General features: G+C 37.1%; 1 pseudogene; it reads left to right on the forward strand.

Annotated features, from left to right (window-relative positions):
• The first annotated feature begins 3,259 nt into the window (after nt 1-3,259).
• Nucleotides 3,260-10,409, forward strand: LOC140508049 (protein FAM136A pseudogene; annotated as a pseudogene).
• Nucleotides 10,410-13,332: the final 2,923 nt, after the last annotated feature.

Genomic DNA, 13,332 nt, shown 5'->3' on the forward strand with positions numbered 1-13,332 from the left:
CCATAATTTATTCAGCCATTCCCCAATTGATGGGCATCCCCTTGAATTCTCGGTTTTGACCATGACAAAGAGTGCTGCAATAAATATTTTTGTACATGTGGGACCCTTTCCCATTTTTATGATCTCTTGGGGATATAGTCCTAGAATTGAGATTGCTGGGTGAAAAGGTATGCATATTTTTGTAGCCCTTTGAGCATAGTTCCAAATTGCTCTCCAGAATGGTTGAATGAGCTCAGAGTCCCACCAACAATGAATTAGTATTACAATTCTCCCACATCCTCTCCAACATTTATCATCATCCTGGTCTATCATGTTAGCCAATCTGTTGGGTATGATGTGGTACCTCAGAGTTAATTTCATTTACCTCTCTCTAATCAATAGTGATTTATGGCATTTTTTCATATGACTATAGATATCTTTAATTTCTTCCTCTGAAAAGTGCTTGTTCACATCCTTTGACCATGTATCAGTTGGGAAATGACTTGTATTTTTGTGCATTTGACTCAGGTCTCTATATATTTTAGAAATGAGGCCTTTATCACAGACACTAGCTGCTAAAATAGTTCCCAGTTTTCTGCTTCCCTCCTAATCTTGGTTGCATTGGATTTGGTTGTGCAAAAACTTTTCATTTTAATGTAATCAAAATTATCCATTTTGTACTTCATAATGCTTTCTATCTCTTCTTTAGTAAAAAATTCTTCTCCATAAATCCGATAAATGCACTATTCCTTGGTCCACTAATTTGTTTGTAGTATCACTCTTTATACCTAGATCATATACTCAATTAGAGTTTTTTCTTGTGTACAATGTCAGGGATTGGTCTATCTCTAGCTTCTCCCAGTTTTCCCAGCAATTGTTGTCAAACAGTGAGTTTTTATCCCAGAAGCTGTGGGCTTTGGGTTTATCAAAGAGTAGATCGCTATATTCATTGTCTACGCTGTCTTGAGTATCTGGTCAATTGCACTGGTCGACCCTTCTGTTTCTTAGCCAGTACTAAGTGGTTTTGGTAATTTCTGCTGTATAATACAATTTGAGATCTGGTAGAGCTAGGCTACCTTCCCTAGCATTTCTTTTCATTAGTTCCCTTGCTATTCTTGACATTTTGTTCTTCCAGATGAATTGTGATATTATTTTTTCTAGCTCTATAAAATAATTATCAGATAGTTTGATTGGTATGGCACTAAATAAGTAAATTAATTTAGGTATAATTGTCATTTTCCTTACATTGGCTTGGTCTACCTGCAAGCAACTGATGTTTTTCCACTTACATAGATTTGACTTTATTTGTTTGAAAAATGTCTTGTAATTGTGTTGATATTGTCCCTGGATTTGTTTTGGCAAGTAGACTCCCAAATATTTTATAGCATTTGCCCTAGCTTTAAATGGGAATTCTCTTTCTGTCTGATGGTTACTTTCTTGGTGAACAGTTATTTTCTTCCACCTGTTCAGATGAAGAGGAACAAAGCATAACTTCAGAGGAAGTCAACACTTCTGCATTCAAAACCCTTAAAGTAAATATGCAATTGTCTCAGGCCATGGAAGAGCTCAAAAAGGATTTTGAAAAACAAATAAGAGAGGGGGAGGAAAAATTGGGAAGAGAAATGAGAGTGATGAAAGAAAATCATGAAAAGCAAGTCAACATCTTGCTAAAGGAGTCCCAAAAAATTGCTGAAGAAAATAATCCTTTAACAGAAGGCTAAGTCAATTGGCTAAAGAGATCCAAAAAGCCAATGAGAAGAATAATGCTGTAAAAAGCAGAATTAGCCAAGTGGAAAAGGAGGTTCAAAAGCTCACTGAAGAAAATAGTTCTGTAAAAATTAGAATGGAACAGAAGGAAACTTTATGAGAAATCCAGAAATTACAAAACAAAAATCAAAAGAATGAGAACAATAGAAGATAATGTGAAGTATCCCATTAGAAAAACACCTGACCTGGAAAATAAATCCAGTGGAGAAAATTTAAAAATTATAGGATTACCTGAAAGCCATGATAAAAAATAAAGAGCCTAGACAGCTTTCATGAAATTATCAAGAAAATCTGTCCTGATATTACAAAACCAAAGGGCAAAATAAATATTGAAAGAATCCATAGATCACCTCCTGAAAGAGATCTGAAAAAGGAAACTCCTAAGAATATTGTAGTCAAATTTCAGAGCTCCCATGTCAAGGAGAAAATATTGCTAGCAGCCAGAAAGAAACAGTTTGAGTATTGTGGCAATACAATCAGGATACCACAGAATCTGGTGGCTTCTACATTAAGGGATCTAAGGGCTTGGAATATGATATTCCAGAAGTCAAAGGAACTGGAATTAAAACTAACAATCACCTACCCAGCAAAATTGAGTATAATGCTTCAAGGGGAAAATATGGTCATTCATTGATATAGAAGACTTTCAAGTATTCATGATGTAAAGATGAGAACTGAATACAAAATTTGTCTTTCAAACACAAGAATCAAGAGAAATTTGAGAAGTTAAACAGGAAGTGGAAAACATAAAGGATTTTGTAAAGTTGAACTGTTTACATTCTTCCGTGGAAAGACAGTATTTGTAATTCTTGAGACTTTTTGCAGTACTTGGGTAGTTGGAGAAATTACACACACACATACACACACACACACACACACAGAGAAAGAGAGAGAGAGAGAGAGAGAGAGAGAGAGAGAGAGAGAGAGAGAGAGAGAGAGAGAGAGAGACCGCACAAGGTCAGTTTAATAAGAAGGGATAATGCCCCCCAAAAATAAAGTAAAACTGAGAGATGAGAGAGGAATATATTGGAAGAAAAAAGGTAGAAATGGAATGCGGTAAATTATCATGCATCAAGGAGGCAAGAACAAGTTTCTTCAGTGGAAGAGAAAAGCGAGGATTTGACAGAGAAAAAGGGAAGTTTACTATCTTCACATTTGGCTTGAGGAAATGACATGCTCACTCAGTTTGGTATGAATGTATATCTTGCACTAGAGAAGGGTAGGGGAGAAGGACACAAGTGGGGTGAGGGGGGTGATAGAAGGGAGGGCAAATGTGAGAAGGGAGTAATAAGAAGTAAACACTGTTGGGGAGGCACAAAGTCAAAGGAGAGAATAAAATAAATGGACCACAGGATAGAATGGAATGAAATATTATTAGTCATGCACAACATAACTATTATTTAAGGCTTTTGCAAATCTACACTTATACAACCTGTATTGAATTTCCTGCTTTCTCAGTGGGAATGGGAGGGGAAGGAGGAAAGGAGAGATTTTGGAATTCAAAGTATTAGGAATGAATATTGAGAATTGTTTCTTCATACAGCTGGAACGTAAGAAATACAGGTAATGGGGTATAGAAACTTATCTTGCCCTACAAGAAAAGAGTGAAGAAGGGGATAAGAGAAGGGGAGGATGTGATAGACAGGAGGGTGTATTGAGGGAAGGAGTAATCAGAATGCAAGGCATTATGCTTTGGAAGGACAGGAGAGATGGGGAGAAAATTTGGAACTCAAAATTTGGTGGAAATGAATATTAAAACTAAAAATAAATAAATAAACATAAAAAATTCAAAAAAAGATTTGCGGGGAATTCATTAGAGCATGACCCAGAGTGTCAGTATTTTGAGGTCCCCCAGCACCCCATATCTCAAGAGTACATGGGCATTTTGGAGAACATATCCTGGAATAGCCCTATGATGTTCATCTCAGTGGACTCCATGGTCTTCTTGACTATCTGTATCATGGTATCATCTAAGTCAGGCAAGGGAGGAAGGAAAAAGGATGGAGGGATGGGGAATGATAGGGAAGGAGGAGGGATAGAAGGAGGAAGAGGTGGGAGGATGAAGAGTTGGACATTTATTTATTTAATTATTTTCACTGGAACCTCTTCTCCCACCAGTTACCAGAAAATGATTCGTTTTAATTACTTTTAGAGAAAAGGTTCCACAGAACCAAATAACATATTGGTTATATGTTCATATGTTCACAGCTTCATATGCTGTGCCTCCACCTCTTGGTCTCACTGCTTCAAATTGGTGAGGGGAAGTGCCTTCTTCCATGATTTCTTTTACGAAAAACTTAGTCATTATAATTCATGACTGATCTTTTATTTATTATTCCTTATTAAAAAAGTCATTGCAAATTTTTTTGTGTGTTTTTTAAAGTTCATTTGCATTAGTTTGTATGTCTTTCCTTCCTGTGTGTTTTTTGTTAGTCTGTTACAGATACCTTGAATATTAGACTCCTATCAGAGCATGTGATGGAAAGATTAATTCTTGTTAAATTGCTTCTTTTCTTAAAGTAGTAGTAGAAGTGGGAGTAGTGAGTAGAATAAGAAAGTGTCTTATTCTTTACAAATAACTGTTCATTCTCATTCAAAATGTAATACCTACTCAATATGTTATGGTTTTAAAAAAACCTTTAACTTTTTTTGCTTCTTTATATCCTTACTATAGGCATTATCTGTTTATGAATAAGAATGATCTCTCTTGTAATTTTGCTTTTTATCCTTCTTTCTATACTCCTATTCATTTTCTATGTTTATCCTCCTATTTTGGCCTTCCATCCACTGCTATGCCATTCACATTTTCTCCCTGAATGAATGTCAGAGAAAAGCCCCCTTAACCTCCATAACTTGAGTGGTGTGCGTGCGTGCGTGCGTGTGTGTGTGTGTGTGTGTGTGTGTGTGTGTGTGTGTGTGTGTGTGTGTAGTGTATGAAGATTGTTTCAAAAGAAGGGGAATAAGATTAAAGAGTCCTGGAAAATTCCTTTTTGCAGTTTGAAGTACTCAGAATGGGATGACAAAGAGTCTTGTGTTAGGATCACACAAAAACAAATATCCCTGTATGACAGAACATGAAGAGAACTGTGGCATAAGAAAACTGGGAAGGTTAGCAGGACCATATTATAAAAGACTTTAAAAGTCTTTTGGATTCTGGAAGTTACAGGAAGCTCCTGAAGTTTATTGAATGGGAGGGAGAGGAAGGGTGATAACCTGATATGTTGAAAGTTTAAATTACTTAGCCACAGTCACATAGATGAGGCAACCATCTCCATCTCTCCAAAATGAACTTTAAACACAGCCACTGGATTACCAATTATGATAGGTGATATTTCACTATAATTAGTGTAGAATTAGACCCTCATTCAACTTTCCTTTTATCCGTATATAATGCCATGGTAATCACTCAAACCCTATAATAAGATGGTGTATTAAATCCTTCTATCCTTTCTTGTTTCCTTCCTTCACTCCTTCTTTTTCCTTTCCCCCTTCCTTTTCTCATTTCATTTCTTTCTTTATAAAGGTCATGTCCTTGGTGAACAGTCCAATAATACGTGCATTAGGTTATAAGCAAAGGAGTAGGCATCAGTTTTTCAAATGACATTATAGCATTTACCTTAAGCTATTTTGTAAGGATGATTTCATTCAGCTTCCTAATAACTCATTCTTTCATATGGTTCATGTCTTCAAAAGGTCTTTGTTAGGTGACCCTTCTTTAAAGAAATGTATTTTTCAATTTTGCTTTTGGAAATGTGAGTACTTTCCAAGCCATGGTAGTCAATTTGTCAGTGTCTGTGGGCAAATTTGTTTCCCCCAAGCAGAAAATCTAAAAAAAATAAATAAATCTGATGTACATAAGACTTTCAGAAAGGTTGCTTCCCACAAAACACACATACTTAGGCACACACACACAGGTGCACACGTATGTATACATACACACACTTACATGCACACACAATCACGTAGACAAACAATCATACCGTTTTTCAATCTAGACATAAAATCTTTCCTTATAATTATTTGAACGAGCTAGATTTAGAAGAAACTTTTATTAAAATCTTAACTTACAAAATTTTCATTCATGATTTAGTCATTTAACTACTTAAAGATTCATTTTGTTTACCTCTGAAATGGAGGCAATAACATTTGGAGTATCTACCTTATCCAATTTATGTAAAAACTAAATGTGATAATTATAGGTCTTTGCAAAATCCTCAAATACCATATAGATGTTAGTCATTACTATGATCCCAGAACCCAATAAAAATTTATTGATACTCACTTAAATAATAATTTGTTATATTCTATAACCAGCATTTAAAAAAAAAATCTGTCTTCTCAAATTCTTTGTTTTATCATTTAAGAACCAAAAATAAAAGGTTCTTCTAATCTAGTACCTATTGCCTCATGAATTTCAATTGTTCATGCTCATTCATTTGAATACTTAAATAAAGAGAATGAAAATAACTGTGAAAGATCAGTTCATCTGTGTATTTTGAATTAAAAAGAATTATTTGTCAAAGGACAGAGCATTTCCCTTCCCCATGAAAACATCACATATTCATCCTTTGTTGCACAGTTAGTCAAAAGTTCAACTCATAATTCAATTTTACAATTCATTCTTTCATCCACAAATGATTTTGTTTTGACTTCAAACTAAAAAGAGAAAACAAAACAAAGCAAATAAAAAACAAACAAAAAACAAAGAACTTATTTCATATTTGCCTTCATGCTAATAGCACTGTTATTTTGAATCATCCACAACCTCTGTAATGCTAGATGATTAAAAATAAAAAAAAAAAACTCAATTCATTCTAAGAACAAATTTCAATGTGTAACATGCTTATGGCTATTGCTTATTAATAGATAGTAAAGCCAGTCATAGAAATCCATGGTATCTCTTCAATAATCCCAAGAATATTTTCAAAATGATAGATACAGTGAGTCAAATGAACTTTGAGGTCCCTTACAAGATTTGGTTAAGTAAAACAAAAGAAAATGAAGACTGGGGGTGGAGACACATTGTCAGAGAAAAGGCAGTGGGCCTGACTGAGCTTTCCCCCTGAATCACTCTGAACACCTTTAAATGAGGCCTTAAAATAAATCTAGAGTGGCAGAACCCAGAAAAGGATGGAGTAAAACAATTTTTCAAACCCAGAGAATTTAGAAGTTTGGCAGGAAAAGTCTGTTCCACCAAAGTGAGAGTGGATCACAGTCCAGTGCAGACCCAGACACAACAAACAAGTGGTAGGCCTTAGGTGCAACTGAATCAGTGGAGGTAATGGTAATTTTAAGACCTCTGAGCCCACAGATGGTAAGTGGGGCTCAACAAATGGTCAGAGGGCGATTACAGTGCTCACTTCAAAGGCACCAAAGGTAGAACTCTATTGCATTACCTATTCCTGGATCCAAGTCACAGTTGTGGTTCTCAGTCCCAGGACTAGGAGACATTTTAGCACACCAGATCTTGTGACCCCAGGAATATTAGAACCCTGGTCACAGTTAAAGGGTGGAAAAAAGTGCTGATGGTAGACAATAAGGGAATCTACTTGTCAAGAAAAAACCTAGGACCTATATGAACACAATTAAAAAACACTTCACATTAATAAAGTCAGATCTGAAAATTTGGAAAAGAAATACTAATTTCTCATGCATCAGCTGGATTAATAAAGTGAAAGTGAGAATTCTCCCTAAATTAATTTACTTATTCAGTGTCATATCAATCAAGCTAAAAAAAAATTTCCAGATATAGGAAAAATAGCAAAATTCTTCTGGAAGAACAGAAAATCAAGAATATAAAGGAAAATTAATGAAAAATATTAGGTACATAAGACATAGCAGGTAATGATTATAGTAATCTACTGTTTAATAAACCAAAAGACTCCAAATTCTAGCATAAAAACTCACTATTTGACAAGAGCTCTTGGGAAAACTGGAAAATAATATGATCAACATCTCTTACCCTGTACCAAGATTTCCAAATGGATACATGAGTGAGACATTAATGGTGATACTATAAACTAATTAGGAAAGCAAATAATAGTTTACCTGTCAGATCTATGGAGAAAGGACAAATTTATGATAAAACAAATGATAGAAAACATTATGAAATGCAAAATGGATAATTTTCATTACAAAATTACCAAAGTACAAAAATTCAAAATATTGAACTCTTGGTTTCAGCTCCAGGTAAGAGGGTGAAATGAAGAGTATTTGAAAACAAAGACATCATCCTCCATATCCCAGGACTAGAAGTGACTACAAAAAATGAATTATTACAAAAAAAATTGCACAAGCAAAAGAGAAACAATCCTGTCATAGGGAGTTATAATGAAAATAGAGAAGATTGTGGTTCATCTTAAGAGTAGGATATTGAGGCAAAGAAATCTTCTTCTACCCTAAAGTGAAATATCAAATGTTTATCTGTCCAAAAAGAACTCATGGAAGAACTTGAAAAAGACTAAAAATCAGAGAGATGGAGGAAATAAATATAAAATAAAAACAATCCAAGAGAAATAAGATTAGGAAAAGAAAGCCAAACAATTAGAAAATATCCATAATCGTAAAGAAAAACAACTCCTTAAAAATCAGAATTGGGCAAGGGGAAGCCAGAAAACTTATAAGAGATCAATAAAAAATAAAACCAAATATAAAATATGAAAAATATAAGAGAATGTACCACCTCATCAAAAAACAAAACAAGAAAAAAAAAACAAACCAAAAAAGACTGATCTGCAGAACAGACCAAGAGAAAACATAAGAATAATTGGACTATCTGGAAGCTATGATTTAAAAAAAAGAATTTTATTGCAATAATGAAAGAAATAGTTAAAGAAAATTGTCCTGAAATCTTAGAACATGAGGGGAAAGTAGAAATAAAAAAAAATCCACCAATCACAAAATAAAAGAAATCCTATGAGGAAAACCTGTAGGAATATTATAGTCAAATTCTGAAGCTCAAGAACAAAATATTATGAAAAATAAGAAAAAAAAAAAACATTGAACTATAGCAGTGCCACAATTAGAGTCACACAAGTCCTAGCAGAAGTGACACTAAAAGGTCACAAGTGCTAGAACACAATGCATAAAAGAACAAAAGAAATGGGGTAATGGCAAAAAATATCATACCCAGAAAAGGAAAGCTTAATCCTGTACAGAAATAAAAGAATATTTAATGAACTTTCAGGACTTTGTTAAAAAAAAAAAGAACTTAATAGAAGATTTGACATACAAGAGTCAAGAGAAACACAAGGTACATACCAATGATATTACAAGGGATTCAATGAGAACATACTGTTTACCTTGTATGTATGTAAAATACAAAACATATGTCCAAGATTGTTATTAGTAATTGGGTAGTTTGTAAGAAAGATTGAGGCAGGCCTGAAGTATGACTTTAAAAAGTTAAACCATTTAGGAACAACTAAAAAAAGTGATTACTTTATATCAATGAAGTACAAGAGAAAGATCTAACACAGGGGAATCAGATGTGGGAGGAGGGTTGTTCTGGAAACTACTTTCATTGGGAATATGTTCAAGAGTCAACAATACACATACCACTAGAAGAGGTATATCTGTACGTATGTGTGTATATATGTATGCATCCATGTATAATTGTAGCTTTTGGGGGGGAAGTAAAAAGTGCATAGCAGAGAACAAAAGAAAACTGAAAAGGAAGCAAAGAAAAGATGGATGGCTTTCAACACAACATGTAGAATTTTTTTAGATAGGCTTTCGTGAAACAGAAATTTATTGCTATATAATTTGCATCTTTTCTTAGTTCTGCTGTGCACATGAGATGCATTTTTTCTTTTCTTATTTTGCATTTGTTCTGATATATAATTTTATAATATGCTTTTTTTTCTTTTCTAATTACTTATTAAAGTTTTAGTCATAAAAAAAAAAGAGTTTTGCACAATTAAAACAAATGCAACCAAGATGAGAAGGAAAGTAGAAAACTAGGAAACAATGTTTACAAGCCATATTTTTGATAAAGGCCTCATATATAAAATATAGAGAGAATTGATTCAAATTTACAAGTTATTTTCCAATTGATAAATGGTTAAAGTATGTGAAAAGGCAGTTTTCAGATGAAGAAGTTAAAACTAGCCGTAGTCATATAAAAGAAGGTTCTAGGGGGCTCTTTCAGGACTCCATGTGGATTCGGGATGACAGCACTCTAGCTGAGCAGGGGAGGGTGTGGGGTTGGGGGGTGGGAGTGTATGGATGTACACCACAGAGGAGTCACAGCAACTGCAGGTGCAGGAGGCAGTGGGTAGACCTCATGGGGAAAGGGATGAAGTTGGAGAATATCTGCAAGATGAAGGGAACTATATTCTGGTGCAGTGCCTGCTACTGTGAAGATACCCAGACCTCCATGCTGCAAGTTCATTGAACAGTGCCACACTACCTTGACTCAAGCACAGGCTGTGGTGACCAATGGATTGGAGAAATTCCAGGACCACCTGGCTCAATGTACCATACACTGCAATGACAAAACCAAAGACTTGATGGATGCTGGGAGCAACAAGTGGCAGGTGAAGAGGTATCTAGAGTCCTCTGTGACCAAATGTGTTGATGCCCACATGCACCTCATCTCCATCATGACCAAGAAGATGAAGGATTTCCTGGTGTCTATTGCAAAATACAGTCATTGTCAGTAGTCATATGGGTTGGGAGAATGGGTCTGCTTTTACAAACATATGGAAGTTTTTACCTTTCAGTGAAAATGTAAGAATGAAGAAATTGAGGCTGAGAGCAAGTTTAAGAATACCTTTATGGAATTTCCCATATGCCTCTGAATTCTGTTACATTACCTGTAGGTGAAGAAATGGAAGAAATTGTCACTCAGATCTGGATTGAAGGTAGCATGGGGAGCCAATAGCACCTAGGTCCATCCCCTCAGTAAAGGCGAACCCTATTCTACCTGTTGGAGCCCTTAATAGCTTTCAGCTAGTTCAGGGGTATTCCATTCCTAGAAGTTGAAATAAACATTTCGGTTTATAGGTATTAGCAGTTCTTCTCCCCAACTCCCATCTAGTATGAATCCCTGAGGTAGCTGTCCACTTTTCTTTGGTGCCAACTTGACATCCACCTGCTTGAACCATTTCCCATAGACCAGAAAGCAGCTGTCATAAATTCATTACTGATTGCAAAAAAGAAATACAGTTGTGCTTTTCTCCCCAGTAAAAGAACTGGCCATTCAGAAGGGAGTCTAGGGAAAGAGGGTTACCTGCATTAGAGCACTGAGCCAATCCCAGATGATCTTTCCTTTGATGAAGACATTGCAAACATCAGCTTTCACTGGGACACCAAGCAAGATCATAAATGGGAAAGCTCAGGGCGGAGCCAAGATGGCGGAGTAGAAAGACGCACATACACATAGCTCCGAATCCACAACCCACAGAACAGCTATAGGGGAGTAACTCACGGCGAATTCTGCACCCAGAGGCCACGGAATATTGGAGCGAGGGAGATTTCTGTTCCAGAGGGACCTGCAAACCTCTCGCGGGGGGTCCTTCGCGCTGCGGACTGGGCGTCAGGACTGGGAGCTGAGGGCAGCCCTGCAGCGGCCAGGGCACCAAGAGGAAAAGATCCAAGTGGGCTTGGGGGACGGGATCTCCAGCGGCCACGCGGGTCCCTCCACCCACAGAGGGACCTGCAAACCTCTCTCAAAAGGTCCGTAGCGCTGCAGACTCGGAGCCCAGCCCAGACCTGCTGCGGCCACGGCACCAAGAGAAACAGACCCGAGCAGTCTTCAGGGACCGGATCTCCAGCGGCCACACAAGTCCCTCCGCCCACAGGTGACGGGGGTTGGTGAGAGAGTCTCTTTGGCGGGTTGAGAGGGGAGTGGGGTGCCCCCATGATTTGGGCCCCTCCAGGAGGTAGAAGCTGAGAGGCGGCTGCAGACCTGGGCTCCCCAAGCGGGCGGGATCCTGGATCCATTGTGGAAGGTCTGTGCATAAACCCCCTGAGGGAAATGAGCCTGAGAGGCAGCCCTGCCCCGACCTGACCATCTGAACTTAATCTCACACTGAATAGTAGCCCTGCCCCCTCCAAAAGCCCTAAGGCTGGAAGCAGCATTTGAATCTCAGACCCCAAACACTGCCTGGGAGGACCAGGAGGTGAGGTGGGTGTGAGGAGAATATTCAGAGGTCAAGTCACTGGCTGGGAAAATGCCCAGAAAAGGGAAAAGAAATAAGACTATAGAAGGCTACTTTCTTGGAGAACAGACATTTCCTCCCTTCCTTTCTGATGAGGAAGAACAATGCTTACCATCAGGCAAAGACACAGAAATCAAGGCTTCTGTATCCCAGCCCACCCAATGGGCTCAGGCCATGGAAGAGATCAAAAGGAATTTTGAAAATCAAGTTAGAGAGGTGGAGGAAAAACTGGGAAGAGAAATGAGAGAGATGAAAGAAAAGCATGAAAAGCAGATCAGCTCCCTGCTAAAGGAGAACCAAAAAAAATGTTGAAGAAATTAACACCTTGAAATCTAGCCTAACTCAATTGGCAAAAGAGGTTCACAAAGCCAATGAGGAGAAGAATGCTTTCAAAAGCAGAATTAGCCAAATGGAAAAGGAGACTCAAAAGCTCACTGAAGAAAATAGTTCTTTCAAAATTAGTATGGCACAGATGGAGGCTAAGGACTTTGTGAGAAAGCAAGAAATCACAGAACAAAGCCAGAAGAATGGAAAAATGGAAGATAATGTGAAATATCTCATTGGAAAAACAACTGACCTGGAAAATAGATTCAGGAGAGACAATTTAAAAATTATGGGACTCCCTGAAAGCCATGATCAAAAGAAGAGCCTAGACATCATCTTCCATGAAATTACAAAGGAAAACTGCCCTGAGATTCTAAAACCAGAGGGCAAAATAAACATTCAAAGAATCCACAGAAAGCTGCATGAAAGAGATCCAAAAAGAGAAACTCCTAGGAACACTGTGGCCAAATTCCAGAGTTGCCAGGTCAAGGAGAAAATATTGCAAGCAGCTAGAAAGAAACAATTCAAGTATTGTGGAAATACAATCAGGATAACACAAGATCTAGCAGCCTCTATATTAAGGGATCGAAGGGCATGGAATAGGATATTCCAGAAGTCAAAGGAACTAGGACTAAAACCAAGAATCACCTACCCAGCAAAACTGAGTATAATACTTCAGGGGAAAAAATGGTCTTTCAATGAAATAGAGTATTTTCAAATTTTCTTGATGAAAAGACCAGAGCTGAAAAGAAAATTTGACTTTCAAACACAAGAATGAAGAGAACCATGAAAAGGTGAACAGCAAAGAGAAGTCATAAGGGACTTACTAAAGCTGAACTGTTTACATTCCTACATGCAAAGGCAATATTTGTAAGTCTTGAAACATTTCAGTATCTGGGAACTGGGTGGGAGTACACACATACACACGCACACAAGCACACATACATAGAGACAGAGTGCGCAGAGTGAATTGAAGAGGATGGGATCATATCTTAAAATAAAAAAAATGAAATCAAGCAGTGAGAGAGAAAGATATTGGGAGGAGAAAGGGAGAAATTGAATGGGGCAAATTATCTCTCATAAAAGAGGCAAGCAAAAG

This window comes from Notamacropus eugenii, chromosome 5 (assembly GCF_028372415.1).
Source record: "Notamacropus eugenii isolate mMacEug1 chromosome 5, mMacEug1.pri_v2, whole genome shotgun sequence".
Classification (NCBI taxonomy): domain Eukaryota; kingdom Metazoa; phylum Chordata; class Mammalia; order Diprotodontia; family Macropodidae; genus Notamacropus; species Notamacropus eugenii.